The 20,186-nt window shown below is 43.6% G+C and overlaps 1 protein-coding gene across 3 annotated transcripts in view; it reads left to right on the forward strand.

Moving 5' to 3' along the window:
- The window catches only part of ZBTB7C (zinc finger and BTB domain containing 7C), a 250,426-nt gene that overhangs the window by 142,048 nt on the left and 88,192 nt on the right, over positions 1-20,186 (forward strand). For 2 of the 3 annotated variants that reach the window (XM_083702787.1, XM_083702789.1), the window contains exon 1: positions 9,959-10,279. The exons of the other annotated variant lie outside the window; for it this stretch is intronic. The gene's annotated coding sequence lies outside the window, so the exon portion shown is untranslated. Of the gene's footprint in view, positions 1-9,958; positions 10,280-20,186 lie in introns of those variants that run through there. 3 annotated transcript variants of the gene reach the window in all.

Genomic DNA, 20,186 nt, shown 5'->3' on the forward strand with positions numbered 1-20,186 from the left:
TGCCAATAAACACCTCATTTTGTCTGCTCTGAATCATTCAACATTCAGGTTCCTTAGATGGCTCCTGGTATCATGAGCAAGGGAGAAAAAAATTCTCCCTATCTACTTTCTCCAAACCACCCACCATTTTGTACCCCTATATCACACACCTTTTCCCCCTAAACTAAAAATCCCCGAATATTGTAGCTTTTCCTCACAAAGGACGTTGCTCCAAGCCCTTGATCATCTTTGTTGCCCTTTTCTCAACAAGTGACCACAGTGTTTTTGGGCCATTTGGACTTCCTGCAAGGGGCTGGCTTGCTCAGCTTTCTATTTCTGTTTAACAAAAACTTGCCCTTCTATATTACTATTATTAAAGCCTGCATTTCTTTTGACTCAATAAGGCTTTGCGCTTTTGCCACCTCCACCCATCCCAGGGAGGAGAGGGGAGAGTTCAGGGTGGATATGGGAACTCGAGTTTCTGCCGGGCGATAAATGCAAGACTGGGGTGAGTCTCCCGCTGTGTTTAGACGATATGGTCAAGTTATGGGCTCCGATTGACAGCAGTCTGATGGGGAGAGTGATAGCACAAAGCTGCATTTTCCCTGCCGGGCGTTCGCTGCCCATAGGAAGCCGTATTGTGTGACTGAATGTTCCCCAGAAGGGGGGGGGGGAGGGAGAAGCGATACGGGTCCGTTCTATATATAATTCATCTGTCTCATTAGCTCTGTGGTACCACGGCAAGTGGGAAGATTATTTCCGCGTTTCCGAGCATTGTCCATCTGAAATGGGTGCCCGGCGTTTTCAAAGCCCTTTTATTTAGGACTTCCGAACAATATACCCAAATAAATTAGCTCTTTGTTTATCCAACAGAGATCCTATCTGTCCTGTGCCAGGTCAATTTTGTAGCATGGCCACTGTGAGAAGATTTCTCCAAGTGTGTCTGCCTGAAGGGATTTTATTTATTGATGCGTTTATTTTATTTAATGACATTTATAGGCTGCTTGTGAAAACAAAACCTGAATGCAATATATATAAAATGCCAATTCAAGAGAGGTTAAAAACAAGTAGCTATAATACAAGTATCGAAATATAGGTGGTGATGAATCTTGACCCGCCCTTCCCTTTAAGGTCCCAAGGCAGGTCACAACTATTTAAAAAACAAGATTGAGATCTGTTTGGAATAAATAGCAATTGCAAGAGATGGGTGGGTCCTAGAATGATACATCTTAGGCGTCGAAGGCTGAGGTAAAGAGGTGCATCTTCAGCATTCCCCGAAAACCGTGTAGTGAAGGTGTGAGGAGCACCTTTGTGGGGAGGAAGTTTCACAAATTAGGAGCTACCACAGAAGCTGCCATACTCAGAGTCGAGTGTGAATTTCATGCTCTTTATTCAGCTCATAGTAGCAATGAATGAATCTTTCCTCAAAACTTCTAGCGCTATACACACACACACACACACACATTATTTACACAATGGGCCCTGTGATTGGTTAATTCCGGGCTGCTCCTGTAGGCCAATCAGGTTGCGGATTTACTTCCACCTGGAGCTGGATTGGGTGGCTCCTGCGGCCCAATCAGACTGCTGCATTCTGGATCCTATTGTTCTAGGATTCAGCTCAGTACATAACATAGACATAACTTTTTAAAGAATGATTTTGCTTCAACTTTGAGCCCTGGGAGTGCAGTTAATGATGATGATGATGATGATGATGATGATGATGATAATTTATTATTTTCACCCCACCCATCTGGCTGGGTTTCCCCAGCCACTCTGGGCAGCTCAAAACAAAATATTAAAAACACGATAAAACATCAAACATTAAAATTGTTATCTTCAGATGTATTTTAAAAGTCAGATAGTTGTTTATTTCCTTGACGTCTGATGGGAGGGCATTTCACAGGGAGGGTGCCACTACCAAGAAGGCCCTCTACCTGATTCCCTGTAACCTTAATTCTCGCGTCAGAAGGCCCTCAGAGCTGGACCTCAGTGTCCAGGATGAATGATGGGGGTGGACACGCTCCTTCAGGTATACTGGACCGAGGCTTTTTAGGGCTTTAAAGGACAGCACTAACACTTTGAATTGTGCTCGGAAACCTACTGGGAGCCAATGTAGGTCTTTGAGGATCGGTGTTAGATGGTCTCAGTGGCCGTTCCTAGTTGCCGCATCCTTGATTAGTTGTAGTTTCCGGCGCACCTTCAAAGGTAGCCCCACGTAGAGTTTATAAACGTCCAAACCAGCCCTGGTTTATTTAGAGAACTGTTTCTCTCTGTCTCTCGTTTTCCCAGCTTTGAATTCAGTTCTCCACAGTTCCGCAGCAATTTGCAGATTTTCTAGCATTCTAACACTTTGTACGCTTGTGTTATGTGCGCAACGAAAGGTCTCTTAAAGTTTCTCCCTCCTCTTGCCCAAGTTTCCACAGCCACCCTTCCCTGCCTCTTTCCCTCAACGCCCTTTCATTCTCTGGAGTCAGCATCATCCACCAACCAGTTCCAAAACCAGTTCCTTAAAGCCAAAAGTTCTTCTGTCCCAGCCTCATGCAAATGGGCTGCAGGTTTTCCTTGATGCCAGCGCCAGCCGCCCAATTAAGGAAATTAATTTACTCTTCCCTGCCAATCTTCACAGTTCAGCAACACGCCACATCCTTCGCCCCACAAGCAATGTTTCTGTTGTGACAGTGTCATGGAATAACCAAGGGTGGGTGGGTGTGTAAGGGAGGGGGGAAAGATCTTGCAAATAATAGTGACTATAAACAGAAAAACAATTCTTTTTCTTCTTCAAAAAACCCCAAAACTTTAGTAGAGTTATCGTTTTTGGAGAACATAGTCAACACTGGTTGGGGAGGGCAGCCCCACACTGCCCAGTGTCTCAGCAATGTTGTGTCTGAGACATTGTGAGGGGGTGAAATGGTGGTCTGTGGCAACAGCAAAATACAGTGGTATCTCTGGTTGCGAACGGGATCCGTTCCGGCGGCCCGTTCGCAACATAAAAAGAATGCAACCCGCAGTGGCGTGTCTGCGCACACCTGGGTTGCCATTCGCCGCTTCTGCGCATGTGTGTGACGTCATCTTGCGCTTTGCACATGTGCAAGTGGCGAAACCCGGAAGTAACCCTTTCCGGTACTTTCGGATCGCCGCGAGACATAACCTGAAAGAACGTAACATGAAGCGGACATAACATGAGGTATGACTGTAAAGCATAAAAAGTGTTTTAAAAATCTGCCTCACATACTCTTCTAGATCTTTTCTGAATCAACAGAAACTAACCTACTGTATGAAAGTGAACCTTGTATTCATCTCTCTCTGTCCGCTGTTGTCTCTGGCCCTGCCACTAGTGACGTGGGGAATCTCAACTGCAGCTATCAGCAACTTCTACTTAGAAGTGCATAAAACCCACGTCTTTCCGTTTTGAACCTGGAGTGAAAAATGCACCATTCTGCTGGATTGCTAAGACAGGTCATCTATTAAACAACAGGTGGTGCAATGTGGCCGATTAGAAGAGCCAGCCTTTGACTGTAGCATATTTTCTTCATGGACATGTATATATTTTTCATTGGATTTGTAGGAAGGCCATAAAGAGTTTAATTTCCAACTGGAACTCAGTCAATACATTCTCAGTCTTGGAGCACTTTTGAGACGTAATACAGAGGATAGGAGTAGAGGGAGGAAATCGGGTCAGCTGGATATTTTAGTTCGGGAGAAGCAATATTAAATGTTTGCCTGCAGCAAAAAGAGGCGGAGGGAAGAAAGAAGGAAGGAAATAAAGTTTTGTGACTATAAGCAGAAGATACATCAGTGGCTCAGTTCAACCCAGGAAAATTATGGGGAGTTTTTTCTTAGCCTGCTGAAATCTTTAAGGTCCTGTCCATACTATACATTTAAAGCAGTATCATATCACTTCCAGCAGTCGCGGCTTTCCCCAAATAATTTTGTGAACTGTGTTTTGTTAAGGGTGCTGAGAATTTTTAGGAAATTCCTATTCCCCTCACAGAGTAACAATTCACAGAGTGGTTGCAGGACCAGGCATCAGACTCCCCATACACCAACCCATAGAAATAAGAGACCAGTAAGACTGGTTTTGGGTCAAAGCAGGCCCAGCTTTATTGAATACAGTGGTACCTCAGGTTACAGATGCTTCAGGTTACAGATGCTTCAGGTTACAGACTCTGCTAACCCAGAAATAGGGTTAAGAACTTTGCTTCAGGATGAGAACAGAAATTGCGTGGCGGCAGCAGGAGGCCCCATTAGCTAAAGTGGTACCTCAAGTTCAGAACAGTTTTAGATTAAGAACGGACCTCCGGAACGAATTAAGTACTTATCCTGAGGTGCCACTGTAAAGACAAAACAGGTTTGGCTTGGACATGGGGTAAACTAAATACTTCCAACCCGCCTGCCAGAAGTGACGCGTGGTCATTCCAGGCGGGGGTTCCTACTACTTACATCCAATAGGGTGACCCCACAGGGACCACTGTGGGGGGGGGAGTGCCTTTGGCCCTGGCCCCCCTGGGCATGCAGACATGACCACTCCCCCAGGATCCCTTTAACGGGATACCCCAGCATTTGGAGGGGCAAGCGGAGACTACAACCTCCCCTCCGTCCCAAACAAAGAATTTCCCCAATGCCCAACCAGTTGTGACAATTGCTATGATGTAGGCAAAACCACCAGGTCAGAGCCAATTAGCCCGGTGAGCAAATTCCTACCTGGCCCCATAAAGAAATGCGACCACCGTATCCACAGCAAAGTCATTGACTATCAGCTTAAACTGAGGGTGCGCGGGTGGGGAAACCTGGCACAGGAACAAACAGGCTGAGCCCCAGGTGTAGGCTGCTGAAATGGGCAAGGGGTCGCTCCAAGGGAAGCCCACTGTTGGCTCCATCAGCTCCAGGTCCCTGGCACAGCCCAGGTCCCAGTCTGCACCCCCATTCACCAAAGAAGGGTGCAAGCTAGGATTCGGTTCCTGATAGACAGCGGGGGCTCTGCCCACCAGGAAGGGCACAGCAGTTTGAATTCCTCCGTCCGGGCCCAGCGAAGCCTCCTCCATCCCGCACCAAAAGGGGTGAGCGGACTTCTAAGATAAGTCCCTCTTCCCAGGGAACTCTGGGAGGCGAACAGGGAATCTGCTAGCAACTCTCAGCACCCTTAATAAACTACACTTCCCAGGATTCATTGGGGGAAGCCCAAAGCTGTAGCCACATGTAATGACATAATTAATGATGTGATTGTTATGTGGTTTTTTCATATGCTGGAAGAATAATGGCAGCGAACTACAGGTTGGAAAAGAAAAGTTGTTAGCGATTACTAGTCCTATTTGCCAGATTATATAGGCTTCCACTTTTAAAAGTGGGAGTTCCTGCACCTCCTTTTCTAGAAAAACAGCAATACAGTTGTACCTCGGGTTACAGCCCCTTCAGGTTGTGTTTTTTTGGGTTACGGACCGCCGAAACCCAGAAGTACTGGAACGGGTTACTTCCGGGTTTCGGCAGTCGCGCATGCGCAGAAGCCTAAATTGTGCTTTGCGCATGTGCAGAAGTGCCGAATCGCAACCCATGCGTGTGCAACCTGAGCATCCACTGTATCTATTAAAATTTTATTAAATCTCCAAAAAAATTCCAAAACATTTACCATCCTATACAAAAAAAAAAAATCAACGTAACTTTCTACTTGACTTCCCATCCCTCCTTTCCTATTGTTTGTTTTTTACTTCTTTTTATTAGCTGTTTTACAACACATGTGCTTTTAATATCTGAACTTTGCTGTTCTGAGTTCTTTCAGTAATCCACTGTTTCTATTTCAAATCCTGCCCTTGACTTCATGTATGGGTGATACTTTGATAGATAATCCATCAATGGTCTCTGTTGTTGTTGTTTAGTCGTTTAGTCATGTCCGACTCTTCGTGACCCCATGGACGAGAGCACGCCTCCCGCAGTTTGGTCAGACTCATGTTTGTAGCTTCGAGAACACTGTCCAACCGTCTCGTCCTCTGTCTTCCCCTTCTCCTTGTGCCCTCCATCTTTCCCAACATCAGGGTCTTTTCCAGGGAGTCTTCTCTTCTCATGAGGTGTCCAAAGTATTGGAGTCTCAGCTTCAGGATCTGTCCTTCCAGTGAGCACTCAGGGCTGATTTCCTTCAGAATGGAGAGGTTTGATCTTCTTGCAATCCATGGGACTCTCCAGAGTCTCCTCCAGCACCAGAATTCAGAAGCATCCATTCTTTGGCGATCAGCCTTCTTTATGGTCCAGCTCTCACTTCCATACTGGGGCCTCCCGCTGCTGCCGCTGCGCGATTTCTCTTCTCATCCTGAAGCAAAGTTCTTAACCCAAGGTATTATTTCTGGGTTAGCAGAGTCTGTAACCTGAAGCGTATGTAACCTGAAGCGTATGTAACCTGAGGTACCACTGTATAGTGCTTCAGGTTAAGAACTTTGCTTCAGGATGAGAACAGAAATCATGCTCCGGCGGCGCGGCAGCAGCAGGAGGCCCCACTAGCTAAAGTGGTGCTTCAGGTTAAGAACAGTTTCAAGTTAAGTACGGATCTCCGGAACGAATTAAGTACTTAACCTGAGGTACCACTGTACAATAATAAGAGTACATTCATTTGTAAAAAAGGAATATACAACGTGATTGACAGGAAGTCTGTAGTGTTGGTAGATATATGATTTTGGAATAGTTTTTTGTCTTTGTTTTCTCCCTTTCCCCCTTTCTTTAGGTATATAAATTTTGTATACATGTTGGAAATTATAATAAGTCATGTAATGTAATATGACTATGTATACATATGTAACACAAGAACGCCAAAAAAGAAAGAAAACAAGCTTGCTCCATCTTCTATGTGGGAGCCCCTTAAGGAGACCTTTACTGCCTTTTGGCTGATTATTGCAGGGGTTTTGCCCTTCATCTTCTCTCCTCCCATGGTCGACTTAACAAAGCTAGCCTTCTCTTCTTTCTACACTTCACCCTCCTCCCAGGAATCATGATGAGTGGGGGCTCAAACTGGGAGGTGGAAGAGCAGATATACCCAAGGGTGTATTCCTCCAAGGGCGATATAACCGGGAAAACGCTGGGAGGCAATTTTCTTTTTTCTTCTTCTTCATTTCCAAGGCTGGGTAGATTGGCATTTACTGGACATGGCCCAGATTTTGCTAGGACCTTATCTCGGCGCAGGCATATGGTTTGCACTGGCTCTGCTGATTAATGTACCCAGACACTCCTTAAAAAGCCAGTAGCCAGTTGCTGATAGCGGGTTGGGTGTGGGATCGTAGGAGAAAGGTGGGAGAGGACATTCAGAAACCAAAGGATTCCAAAACATTTTTTTTTAAAAAATAATAATAATTCCCCTAAGCATTCAACTTCTGCAATTAAAGTAAAGCCTCACCCAACTTGTCAGCAGATTGCGGCTTCTTCGTCATTTGGATTGGTTGGTCGTATTTCAGGAGCTCTGCCCTTAGCAATCAGAAAACTTGGGTTGGATAAAGTTTTGGGTGTCATCGATAAGGGTAATCAAACTTAGCCTTTCCATGGGACTTTTTAGAGTATTCTGATCTCAGCAATCCTTACAGCAACCTCATAAATTCAATTAATATTATTGCTCCCATTTGGCAGATGGAAGGACTGAGGCTGGGGGGGGGGGAGGGAGGAGTAGGGGAGACATGCCTAAAGGCACCCAAAGAATGGTTCATAGTAAAGTTGGGATTTCAATGGGGATCTTCCAGCTCGGAAGCTGAAAGCTGGCTGCCCAAGCATGCAGAATGAGACGGGGATTGAGAGGTAAATTGCTCCTGAGGTGGCAGAACAGAATATGGCGGACTGGAGATTTAGGGTTGCCATATGTTGAAGAGCAACAAAGAGGAAACATTTGCCGACTTCTACTTTTAACTATGGAGCGCTATGACGACTCTCATTTTACATACCCATGAAAAAGAGGAGGTGTCCTGGAAAAAGAGGACATATGGCAACCCCTAAATTTAAAAGCAAAGCAAATTACCCTCTTTCCTGGAAGTAGAAGCTAGCACAAGAGGGAAGGAGCTGAGCTAATTTCTCCTTGGTGCAAAAGTTTGTTGCTGTTTTTATATGGTTTTTTTTTTTAAAAAAAAATAAAAATGTGGTAGTGCATTCAAAAGAAAAGACCTCCAAAACCTGTAGTGGTACTATCTATTCCATACCCTCCAACATTTCTCTGATGAAAATAGGGATGTCCTAAGGAAAAGTGGGACGCGGGTGGCACTGTAGTCTAAACCACTGAGCCTAGGGCTTGCAGATTGGAAGGTCGGCGGTTAGAATCCCCGCGATGGGGTGAGCTCCCGTTGCTCTGTCCCTGCTCCTGCCAACCTAGTAGTTCGAAAGCACATCAAAGCGCAAGTAGATAAATAGGTACCGCTCCAGCGGGAAGGTAAACGGCATTTCCATGCGCTGCTCTAGTTTCTCCAGAAATGGCTTAGTCATGCTGGCCACATGACCCGGAAAAACTGTCTGTGGACAAACACCGGCTCCCTCGGCCTATAGAGTGAGATGAGCGCCGCAACCCCAGAGTTGTTCGCGACTGGACTTAACAGTCAGGGGTCCCTTTACCTTTAAGGAAAAGTGGGACATTCTAGGATCAAATCAGAAACCAGGACGGCTTCTGTAAATCCAGGACAGTCCTTGGAAAATAGGGACACTTGGAGGGTCTGTTATTCTACCACCACCACCACAGGATTCTACCACTTCATTTTACTGCAGTTGTATTATATATATTAATAATAGCATGGCATGTGCTATCAAGCTATCAGGCTAGGGGTTCAGTCCCTTGCGTGCAGGAATTCAGCCTGGGATGGATGCAGTTAGAACTAGTAATCTCCTACACACATTCCTGCCCAGATAATCGCCTCTGCCCTCCTCACCCATTTTTCCTCTCCTTCTTCCAACTGGCTGAATCCCTCTGCAACTACCGTTTCATACTCTGTCAATGTCCCAAATCTACTACCCTTAAAATGCCCTGTATCTGCCTTCACTAAACTGGTGCCCTCCAGAGGTTTTGGACTAGCCAGCGTGATGGGAGTTGTAGTCACAACCTCTGGAAGGCATAATAATAATACTATATTACAGTGGTACCTCAGGTTAAGTACTTAATTCGTTCCGGAGGTCCGTACTTAACCTGAAACTGTTCTTAACCTGAGGTACCGCTTTAGCTAATGGGGCCTCCTGCTGCCGCCGCGCCGCCGGAGCACGATTTCTGTTCTCATCCTGAAGCAAAGTTCTTAACCAGAGGTAATATTTCTAGGTTAGCAGAGTCTGTAACCTAAAGCGTTTGTAACCTGAAGCGTATGTAACCTGAGGTACCACTGTATTTATGCCCCACCCATCTGGCTGGTTTTCCCAGCCACTCTGGGAGGATTCCAACAGATTATTAAAATACTATTGTATTTTAAACTATTAAACATTAAAAGCTTCCCTAAACAGGGCTGCCTTCAGATGTCTTCTAAAAGTCTGGTAGTTGTTTTCCTCTTTGACATCTGGTGGGAGGGCGTTCCACAGGGCAGGTGCCACTACCGAGAAGGCCCTCTGCCTGGTTCCCTGTAACCAGTAACCTGTAACCAGGTTAGCAGAGGCAAATCTACATCAAACAATCTCCTCCTTACTCCCCTCTAAACACTTACCCCAAACACAGTTCACTATATATTCCAGTGCAATAGGTTGAAACCTTGCATGGCATAGATATTTTATGGCATATTGTATGTGTGTGTGTAAATTAAGCTCTCTGTGATCCATGGATGTCTTTTAAATTTGCACAGAAGGAATGCATTCTTAATAGTTAAGGTGTTACTGATTGCATTTTTTCCTAATTTAATTATGTTTTAACTATATCTGCCTTTTAAATCTGCCATTTGTCTAGTTAGCTATTCGGAGCCTGTGCTCTCGGTTTGCAAAACTGCTGCTTAGATGGCAGAAGCCTGGGCAAGAGCCTGCCTTTCTTTAAGAAGAAAGGAGGGAAGAGAGAGAAAGTCTTTTCAGAAGAAGGCAGTTGCTGAGAAGGGAGCATCCAAAACAGTCGCTAGCTTCCCCCGCGTACTGTTAAGCCTTTCGTACAGGTGGACAGCCAGGGCTGGCTGCCAAATTCTTTTGGTTTAGAGGGAGTGGTGGGAAGGAATCCTTCAAACCGCTCCTAGAATGGCTTAACTTTCCTCTTTCAAATGAGGGACAAGCTACTACGTTCTGCTGCAGACGCACGGGGAGAATGCCTTTTTGCAGATGTCTTTCTAAAACAGAACAGCACGTTTTTATGACTGAAGGCTCCAGGGGAAAGGAGGAGGAAAGAGTTGCAGAGGTAGGTCAGGCTAGTCTCCTCTCTTTCTCTCTCTCTCCCCTGCTTCGCTCTTTCCTCGAGAAAGGGTGGTTGGAGTTTATTATTTTCTGTGCTTCCAAGTTTATTTAATCACAAGGAAGCATCCTGTCTTCTCTGCACAGAGGCTAATTTGGTTAATTAAAAAAATGTTTCCAGTCTGCCTGAAGTGCCATAGCGTGTTTCGGTTTGTTGTTCTCTTTTACAGTCTATCACAGCCAACATGTTTTGTTAATTGCTATTCAAAGGAGAAGCTGTGATTCTCTCTCCTGTCTTTTTAGTGCTTCTTAAATCCTTCCAAAACACACTGGTGTCTTGGCTCGATGTCAATCCAGCAGATAGTAACAGCCTCTTCAATTTTTGCATGTTTCCCCCCATGTTGGATTCAATACATTATTTTTAATCTTCTTTTTCTTTTCTTTTTTGGCTGCTAAAATGTGGCATGGTTTGCCACATTTTTTTGTTTTAGTGCCTTACTGTGAGTTTGGGCATGCTGGATTTTTGTATCCGACAAGATTGCCTCTTTCAGCTTTGTTTGAATCTTCCTTTTGCATGGGGTTTGATTCGTATATCTGACGGTCGCCTTTATGCTCCTTTGTGCCTCAACTAACATGTTGAGTAAAGACTTACCCTGGAATTTAATGTTGCGGATGCTCAGGGCTGTAGTTTTAAAAGGCACTCAGAGCGACTGGTTCCACTGCTCTCAGGGAAGAAGTCTGTCATTATGTACGGAAAACAAGAAACTATCTTATAACCATTGTGTCATTGTGATCCGAAACTCAGGACGGAATATCCTGTGAATAGCTTTGTGCAACTTTTGTGTGGCTTTTTTATTCTTTTTGCAAATCAGATACTAGGAAACAGATGAGTTACTCTGGAGCCTTGGCACTTTGTCTTTTCACAGTTCAACCTGTGTGTGTTTACTCAGAAGTAGGTCCCAAGTAAGTGTGTATAGGACTGCAGACTCAGGTGTATGTTGGTTTTTAAAAAAATTGTTGCAAACATTCTCTGGATCATCATGGGTGAAAATAATATTTTATACTGTATGGTGTGACATAGAAATTACAGCGATGTGTTTCATCGTCCACCAGTATAACCTCTTGCCTCTCATAAGTGAATGAGCCCTGAATGAGGTCAGGATTCGAAATGAGCAAATCTATGTTTCCCATTTTCCCATTCTTAAGATCATTTCTCCACATTTCTACATCTCTTTTCTTTTCTTTTTAAAAGAAAAATTCCCTTGTGAAAGTTCACCATCAAATTACTCCTGAAGTTTTGCGTGCAATTCCCCTGATAAACACATTTTTGGAAAGCATTCCCCCCCCGAATATAACTTATTTTTGTATGCTGTCAATAATACTAGATGCACGCAGTCCATTATATGCATTTTTGTACAGATTACTTGCTTGGAGAAGTGCCCTGAAAAATTCAGAGGTATGATTTTTTTAAATAAAAAGATAGCTGTGTTTCAGTTTGCGTATTGTTCTGTAAAGTACAAATTAGGCAGGTTCACTTTTAAATGTAAATGGAATTGAATTGTTCCCCTTCCTTAGCCAGGATGTATACATTTGCTTTTTTCTTCTTCTGCATAATACGTATCTGAAATCTTTGTGGAAAACTGCTATATGGCCTTTCGGGAATAGTGCGTTGTTCAGTTTATTTAGTAAAGAGCAGCTTGATATCATCATCAGTCTTGTAGGAATTGCTTTAACTGGAGTACAGATTGTTTAAACAATCCATTGATGGTTGGACTGTGGGTTTCCTTAAATCACACCAAGGTTAGGGACACTGAATTTTTTGTCACTCTTGGGATTTCTGAGGCACAGTCATCTCGTGGATATCTGTTAAGAAATTGCTCCTCCACTTACACACACACACAATGTGTTTATCATGTTTGTACACAAGACTTCAGAGGCTTAACATTTTCCTCAAACTTTGCTGGAAAACGTTGCTAGCTGGACCAAACATTTCCTTGAAATTTAACTGAGGAAGAAGCTCAGAATTCGCCTCGAATAACTCTTTAGGGAAAATCCAGTGATTGCTTTGTGACATGCAGGAAGTCCAACTGCCACTGCCACCCCATGAATGTTTAATACTCTTTACGGAACTCTTTTTTTGTTTTCCTCCCAAATTCCTTGCATCTTTTGCATGAGAAACTATCCGGATTTTGCTTTCGCTGTTGCTCTAGGTGAAATGTGGGCGGTAGCTCTAGGTTCTCTGTATTTTCTGACAAAATTGGTTCGCGTCGTAGAAAGATGGTGTGTGAGCCAAACAAGCAAGTCTTTTAGTGTTGCTGTTGACGTTATTAGTAATATTATTTATAGTGCTGTCATTATATGTGCTGCTTTCCTGTGCAACGCAGGCAAGCAACTTGTAACGAGCCAAGGAGGTTGGTGCTTGTAAAGGGAGCTAAAAACATAGGGCTAGGGCAGAGGAAGAAGCAGGTGTAACAAGGGTTAAGTGCAGGAACACACAGGGAATACATACACAGAGGCGTAAGATGGCAGTTGAATGGGTTAGCCCCGAGTCCAGTGGTATTTATTCCCCAAGTTTGACAAAACTGTCGATTTCTGTTTCTCCCAGTTTCTCATTATTTCAGTCTTGTGTTCAGTTCACTTTGCTACATTTCCACATCGTTTTGCTTTTTTCTTTGTTAAAGACTAACAAAAATTCCTAACAAAAATTCGTCAGCATTTTAGAGCAGATTTCTTCTTTTTTTTGCAAGCATTTTTGTTTGCAAGCAGGTCCCCCTAATATAATGCATTTTAAATGTTCTTTTTAATAATATGTGTATTTTCATCCATACTTTCCCCTGATATACACATTTTGGGTTGGAGAACTTTGCAAAATTCAGCAAAATTTAGGTTTCAAAAGATGAATCTGTTTTGCTTTGCATATTGTAAAGTACAAACCAAAGCAAAGTTTTCCTCCATCATTACCTGAGAGAGCCTCCATTTCCAAAATATAGATTCCCTTGCAGCCCCCCGTATTATATTTTTTCACATTTCAGGGTAATAAACAGGTTCTTACAATTGCTCTGATTACATGACATTCACTGGCAGTGATTTTAAGGATTTTTGGAGCCCTGTGCATGTTTGCAGAGTTAGTTTCAACAGTTAAGCAAAAAAACATAACATTGTAGCCCAAATAAGTGCACTAGACAACCCTCTACTGTTAGGCAGAAGACCAGCATTCGCCAGAAATTAGTACAGTTTAGTAGCATGCATGCAAAAAATAAATGAAATGAAATTGAGAACTGGCATAACATAGTGTCTAAAACATAGTTATCAATTTAGAAGCCATAGAATCAAGGAATTGTAGATCTGGAAGGGACCTCTGTAAGCTTTGGAAAGGCCCGCTGGGACGCCTAAATCACAGCTGGGTTGCTGCTTCAAATGTCACCTCTGCCATGAGCTCACCAAGGTGCCTTAAGGAAGTGCCTCTCTTGACTCTTCAGCCCATTTGTCTACAGTAAGTGGACATTACAAGCTCTCGGAGATGATCTCGCAACCCTGAATCCTTTTTTGCTGGTTTAGTGTGTTGTTTGAACTGGGACTGCCTCTGAACTGGACCAAACTGCCTCTACAAGCTGTGGCCCAAAAAGAAACGAGGTTTGGCTTAGCATGTCGTGCGAACCAACTCAATGCATGTGAGGCCCTTTGAACAGTTGTGCTATGAAGATATAATAATAATAATAATAATAATAATAATAATAATAATAATACTTTATTTATACCCCGCCCATCTGGCTGGATTTCCCCAGCCACTTTGAGCGGCTTCGAACAAAATATTTAAGTACAGTAATGCATCAAACATTAAAAGCTTCCCTAAACAGGGCTGCCTTCAGATGTCTTCTGAAAGTCTGGTAGTTGTTGTTCTCTTTGACATCTCCTGGAAGGGTGTTCCACAGGGCGGGTGCCACTACCAAGAAGGCCCTCTGCCTGGTTCCCTGTAACTTGACTTCTCACAGTGAGGGAAGCGCCAGAAGGCCTTCGGAGCTGGACCTCAGTGTCCGGGTAGAATGATGGGGGTGGAGACGCTCCTTCAGATATACTGGACCGAGGCTGTTTAGGGCTTTAAAGGTCAGCACCAACACTTTGAATTGTGAAGGTGATGGATGGTTGGTGTGAGAAGCAGGGAAGAGAAGATCTCCCAGGATGGGTGGCTAGAAGAAGAAAGGGAAGCTCCCAGGTGAGAGCTGGGAGAATTCACCTCTTTCTGAGTGGTGTAAGAGTTAAGATTTACCTGTGAGAGAGGACTTTGTATTCTTCTTTTTCTCTTCTCTTCTTTTCTGTGTTTTTTTTGGTAATGTATTATGAAAAGTCTTAATAAAATCTTATAAAAAGAAAAAAAGCAGTTGCGCTACAGAAGAACGTCTTCCTGTTGTTAAATCCCTACAGCTGGGATTGAAATCTGAATTCAGATCTCTGAAACTGCACTTCGTTCAGGTGTACAGTGATGTTCCTAGTGAAGGAAGCATGAAAATTCATGTCATTGCCCCGATCCTACAATAGCATTTAAGTTTGTCGTCAATGTAGTCAATTAGGGCCTCCGAAGAACAGAGCTGTGGTTGTTCGTGATATTTTACCCCATGGAGGGTCTTCATATCTGTCCGTTTCAGCCAAAGGCCTGTTGTGGGACCTAATCACTTTCCCGCTGCGATCATGCTAGAGTCAGCATTCTCTCTCTCTACACACTGAATGGCTGAAACCACACTGTAGCGATGGATTTCACCACAAAACTATCACATCCCCGAATCCCTTTGTTGTGGGTCTTGTCGATGGCTCAGACTAGTGCTAAAGGATGCTTTTTAAATCATTGCTTTTGTTTTGATTGCAAAGGCAATGTGCTCCAGCAAATAGAGCTCAGTTGGAAGAGCATGGAAATTCTTAATCTCTGGGCAGTGGGTTTGAGTCCTGTGCTGGGCAAAAAGATTCCTGCATGGCAGGGGTTGGGCTAGATGACCCTCACGGTCCCTTCCAGCTCTACAATGCTGTGCATCTATTATTCTAAATATGCCCTCTTCATGGCCAGTGGTTCAGACGGACAGCCCTGCCTTTTGAGCTCTAGAGCTGAGTGAGGAGGACACAGTTGGGCAGTATCAAACAATGTAGATCTGCCAGAGCAAGGATTTCTATTTGCGCAGGGGAACTCCCCCACGCCCTGCCATTGCTCTATGCTCCCACATCCCCCCCAAATCTGTTCCAGAGGGTTTGGGGAACCTCCAGAACAGATTTGGGGTGAGAAGAAAGGAGGAATATTCCACTGAGCTGTCAAAAGTCCTTACCCTGGCCTATAAAATTGGAGAAAGCGAGAGAGATATAGCCGCCCCGGCAGCATATCTCTTCTTTCTGGTATTCAAAAATGCAAGAAGGGCCTTTAAGCTCACCAGAAGCTCGGCTCTGCCCTCGCCGGTCCTGGAAGTAGCCTTTTAAAAAGTCCCATACGCTCAGAGACTTTGCGCCTGTTCATTGGGGGAGATAGGAAGCCCAGAGCACTTGCTCTTTAGATGTCCCTTTTATGAAGAGACACGTAGTGAGACCATCGAGCCCCTACTGTTGAGGCTCGCTGACCTCCCAGAAAAACAAAAAATTGACCTTTTCCTGTTAGGCAAAGATCAGAAGACGATCCGGATGTTCACCAGATTCTGTGTACAGATCTGTAGGCGCAGACCATCCCCCATCTCAAACTAGTTTGTTAAGAAAATCCCCAAACTTGGTTTTATGGGTGACTCTGGGTCAGCTCCCTGCGGTGGTTTATTGTTGTACATTGTTTTTATTGTACATTGTTTTTTATTGTTGTACATGGTTTTAATTGTTTGTTTTCCTTCTGTGACTGTACCCCCAAGTGTGTTTTATAAGCTGGTCTCTGATCTATCATCTATCTATATCTATCTATCTATCTATCTATCTATCTATCTATCTATCTATCTATCATCATCTATCTATCTATCATCTATCATCTATCTATCTATCATCTATCTATCTATCTATCTATCTATCTATCTATCTATCTATCTATCTATCTATCTATCTATATCTATCTATCTATCATCTATCTATCATCTATCTATCTATCTATCTATCTATCTATCTATCTATCTATCTATCTATCTATCATCTATCTATCTATCTATCATCTATCTATCTATCTATCTATCTATCTATCTATCTATCTATCTCTATCTATCTATCTATCTATCTATCATCATCTATCTATCTATCTATCTATCTATCTATCTATCTATCTATCATCTATCTATATCTATCTATCCTTACCTTGGTGGACCTAATTTGTTGCCTGCTGCCCCATATTTGTTGAAAAAGTGCTGAAGTGTGCATGCAACTTAGCAAGTGAAATAAGAGGCTACCCAGTTGAGTGTTCTTGTTCAAGACATCAGGAGGAACTTTCTGGAGATAAGAGCTGTTTGACAGTGGAGCGGACTCCCTCTGAAAGTGATGGACTCTCCTTCACTGGACGTTTTTAAGCAGAGGTTGGATGGCCAGCTCTCATAGATACCTTGGTTGAGATCCCTGCATTGCAGGGGGTTGGACTAGATGACCCTTGGTGCCCCTTCCAACTATGATTCTACGACTTGGAGATTATCCATTCCACTCTCTTCCATTCTGGTTGGTTTTCTGTCCTCCTGCTTCCTCCAATTCAACAGACTCCCAGCATCCCGCTGCCATTGAACATGTTCAAGTCCCATTCGGCTTTTCTGTTTTTTTCCCTTCTCTTGGACCTTTTGTCGTAAAGAATGCTTGCATTCCGACAAACCTTGTGGTTCCCTCAAGCATGACAGTGGCACTTCCGTTTTCTTTTTTGGTAGCCCGAATTTGGAGGCACAGCAGTCATAACAGCACCTGAGCTTGTGGTATTTGTGGGTGTGTTCGTGTCTAAACAGGACGTGGGTGGTGCTGTGGTCTAAAGCACTGAGCCTCTTGGGCTTGCCGATCAGAAGGTCAGCGGTTCGAATCCCCACGACGGGGTGAGCTCCTGTTGCTCTGTCCCAGCTCCTGCCAACCTAGCAGTTCGAAAGCATGCCAGTGCAAGTAGATAAATAGGTACCACTCTGGCGGGAAGGTAAACGGTGTTTCCGTGCGCTGCTCTGGTTTCAGTGTTCCGTTGTGCCAGGAGCAGCTTAGTCCTGCTGGCCACATGACCCGGAAAAACTGCGGTCAAATGCCAGCTCCCTTGGCCAGTAAAGCGAGATGAGCACCACAAGCCCAGAGTCGTCTGCAACTGGACTTAACTGTCAGGGGCCCATTACTTTTTTTAAACATGTCTGAATGCCCACTCGCTCTCTATCCGACATTGGTTTGAGGATTTCTTAATTCATCTTCCTTGACCAAGCGACCTCTAAGCAAGCAACATGGTTATGCAAATCTGCTTGATTTGAATAATGCATTGGGTGTTGGGGATTTATTCTCGGAACATGATTTACTTCCAGTGTTTCAGTTTAGTATACTAGCTGTGGAACGTGGAGACATCTTTTCGGTTAAGTCTCGTTTCCCCACTTTGCATGGACCCCTCTCAAGAATATCAGCGGCCCCTCTGAAGGCACATCTTGCAGTCTGTAGACCTTTGCAAAAAACAAGTGCAATGGCATACAGTGGGACTTTGGTTCTCAAACGTGATCTGTTCCAGAAGTCCATTCCAAAACCAAAGCGTTCCAAAACCAAGGTACACTTCCCCATAGGAAGCAATGCAAAATGGATTAATCCATTCCAGACTTTTAAAAACAACCCCAAAACAGCAATTTAACATGAATTTTACTATCTACTGAGACCATTGATGCATTAAATGAAAGCAATAATATATGTACTGTACTATAAAATAAGTAAGACAGTATTGTAGATGATAAAAATTAAAATTTTTTTTTTTCTTAGCTGCAGTAATGATCGTCATTGTTTGGATGGGGGGCTTTTATCCATTTCTGCAGTCACACAATCAATCAATCAGTAGCTGAACTGGGTTCCACACAGTCACAAAAACGAGGCCACAAGTCAGTCCCATAAAACGAAGATCAGGTCACAGTCAAAAAAAGGAAAAAGCCACACAAACAAAAATGCAAAAATTAGCAAAAACCAAAGCTCCAAATATCACCTCTGCGTTGTGTGGGTGCTCGGGACTCTACAGGCGACAGACTCAACAGGAAGCGGAACATGTTCCGCTTCCAAGGCAAAGTTCACAAACCGGAACACCTACTTCCGCGTTTGCAGCGTTCTATTTCCAAGATGTTCATAAACTTAGCTGTTCTAAAACCAAGGGACCACTGTACTGGGTTTATAAAACCTCCTAGTACTGATTCAGTATGTGTTCATTTTACATTGTGCACAGAAAACCACAATCCAGTTCTAGATTAATGAATCCAGAACAACCACCCACTGCCCTAGTAGTTGCCTTCATAGTGTGGATTTTCAGAGCTTCTGAGTTTTTGGTTATTTTTATTTATTTATATATAGAGAGAGGAAGAGCCAAAAAGGTTCCCAAGGCCACAGACTTACAGTCTAGAAGTCATGACACCAGTGGTGTAGTGTGGGTTATCAGCACCCGGGGCAAAGCAAGTAATTTGCGCCCCCTAACCCATGGATTTGCGCCCCCTAACCCGTGGATTTCCCTAACCCCCAGATGTTGCGCCCGGTGCGGCCGGCCCCCCCTGCACCCCCACGCTACGCCACTGCATGACACAGAAGGGGGGGCAAGCAGAGAAGAGGGAAAAAGCAAACTGAGGTGCTAGTTCTTTAAATTAAACAGAAGCTTTTACAACGACTAATTAAGTAGTTCTTAATTAGTAGCTTTCTTATTGTGGCTCCTGACCAGTGGGGGATATGGTATTATTGAATTGTCTCTTAATTAGCCTCCCTGTATTCCCCGCTTTAGTTATTGTTGTCTGTTGTTAATTTTACTTTTTCATCAAGTAGAGCAATAAAAATTAAAAACAGTGAGAGGAAACGGTAATTAAAGCCCCTGGAACTAAGGAATTAAGTGGGGCAATTCAGGGGCAATTCATCAATAATTTTTGGGCATGATGAACAGGGAGCAATTACATCCAGGCACCACACGGAAGAAGCTTTTAATTAAACATGCAGTAGAGTTTTGTTGGGTGGCACATACTCTTCTGTGTTATGTGGTTTTTAATGTGTGCTCTTAGAATCTCCTCACGCCAGTCAAAAGCTGTGCATAAATTTGTACTTTACACTGGAATTAAATACATTTTATAAGACTAGGCGATCAATTTACATAAAAATGCAAATAATCACCACTTGAATTAATCTGAATTTTGAATTGTGTTATTGCTTTGGTTACTTCTGCGACCCCTTTTTGATCCAGAGCTTTATTTCCTCATGAACAACAAGAATTCCATGTAATAGTTGTCAAGTCCTCCTGTGTGTGATACACATGTTCTCAAATTTCCCAGTTCGTTGTAAAGGTTTCTGCTTTAGGTGTTCTTTTTGTGTGTGTTTTCAACCCTTACTCAGTTCCTATATATATATATATTTAATAGGTGTTTTTAAGGATTTGCCTGTAAAGTTAAAAGGGTAGATGACATGGGAGTAGCCACGATTTTTGTTGGGCAGGGCAGAACTCGGTGGGGGAGGCCAAGATTTTTGATGGGGGCAGAACCAACGTGATTGTTCAGTTAGTTAAGTAACTTAGAAACCAGAGCGCACAGAAACGCCGTTTACCTTCCCACCAAAGCGGTACCTATTTATCTACTTGCGCTGGTGTGCTTTTGAATTGCTAGCTTGGCAGGAGCTGGGGCAGAGCAACAGGAGCTCTCTGGGAAGTCACCCTGGGAAACATATGTGGGAGACAATTCACGAAACAATGTCAGCATCTGCTTTAGATAAAATCATTTCTAACCCGCTTCCTAGTTCAAAAATCTCTG

This window comes from Podarcis gaigeae (assembly GCF_964106915.1).
Source record: "Podarcis gaigeae genome assembly, chromosome: 11".
Lineage (NCBI taxonomy): Eukaryota > Metazoa > Chordata > Lepidosauria > Squamata > Lacertidae > Podarcis > Podarcis gaigeae.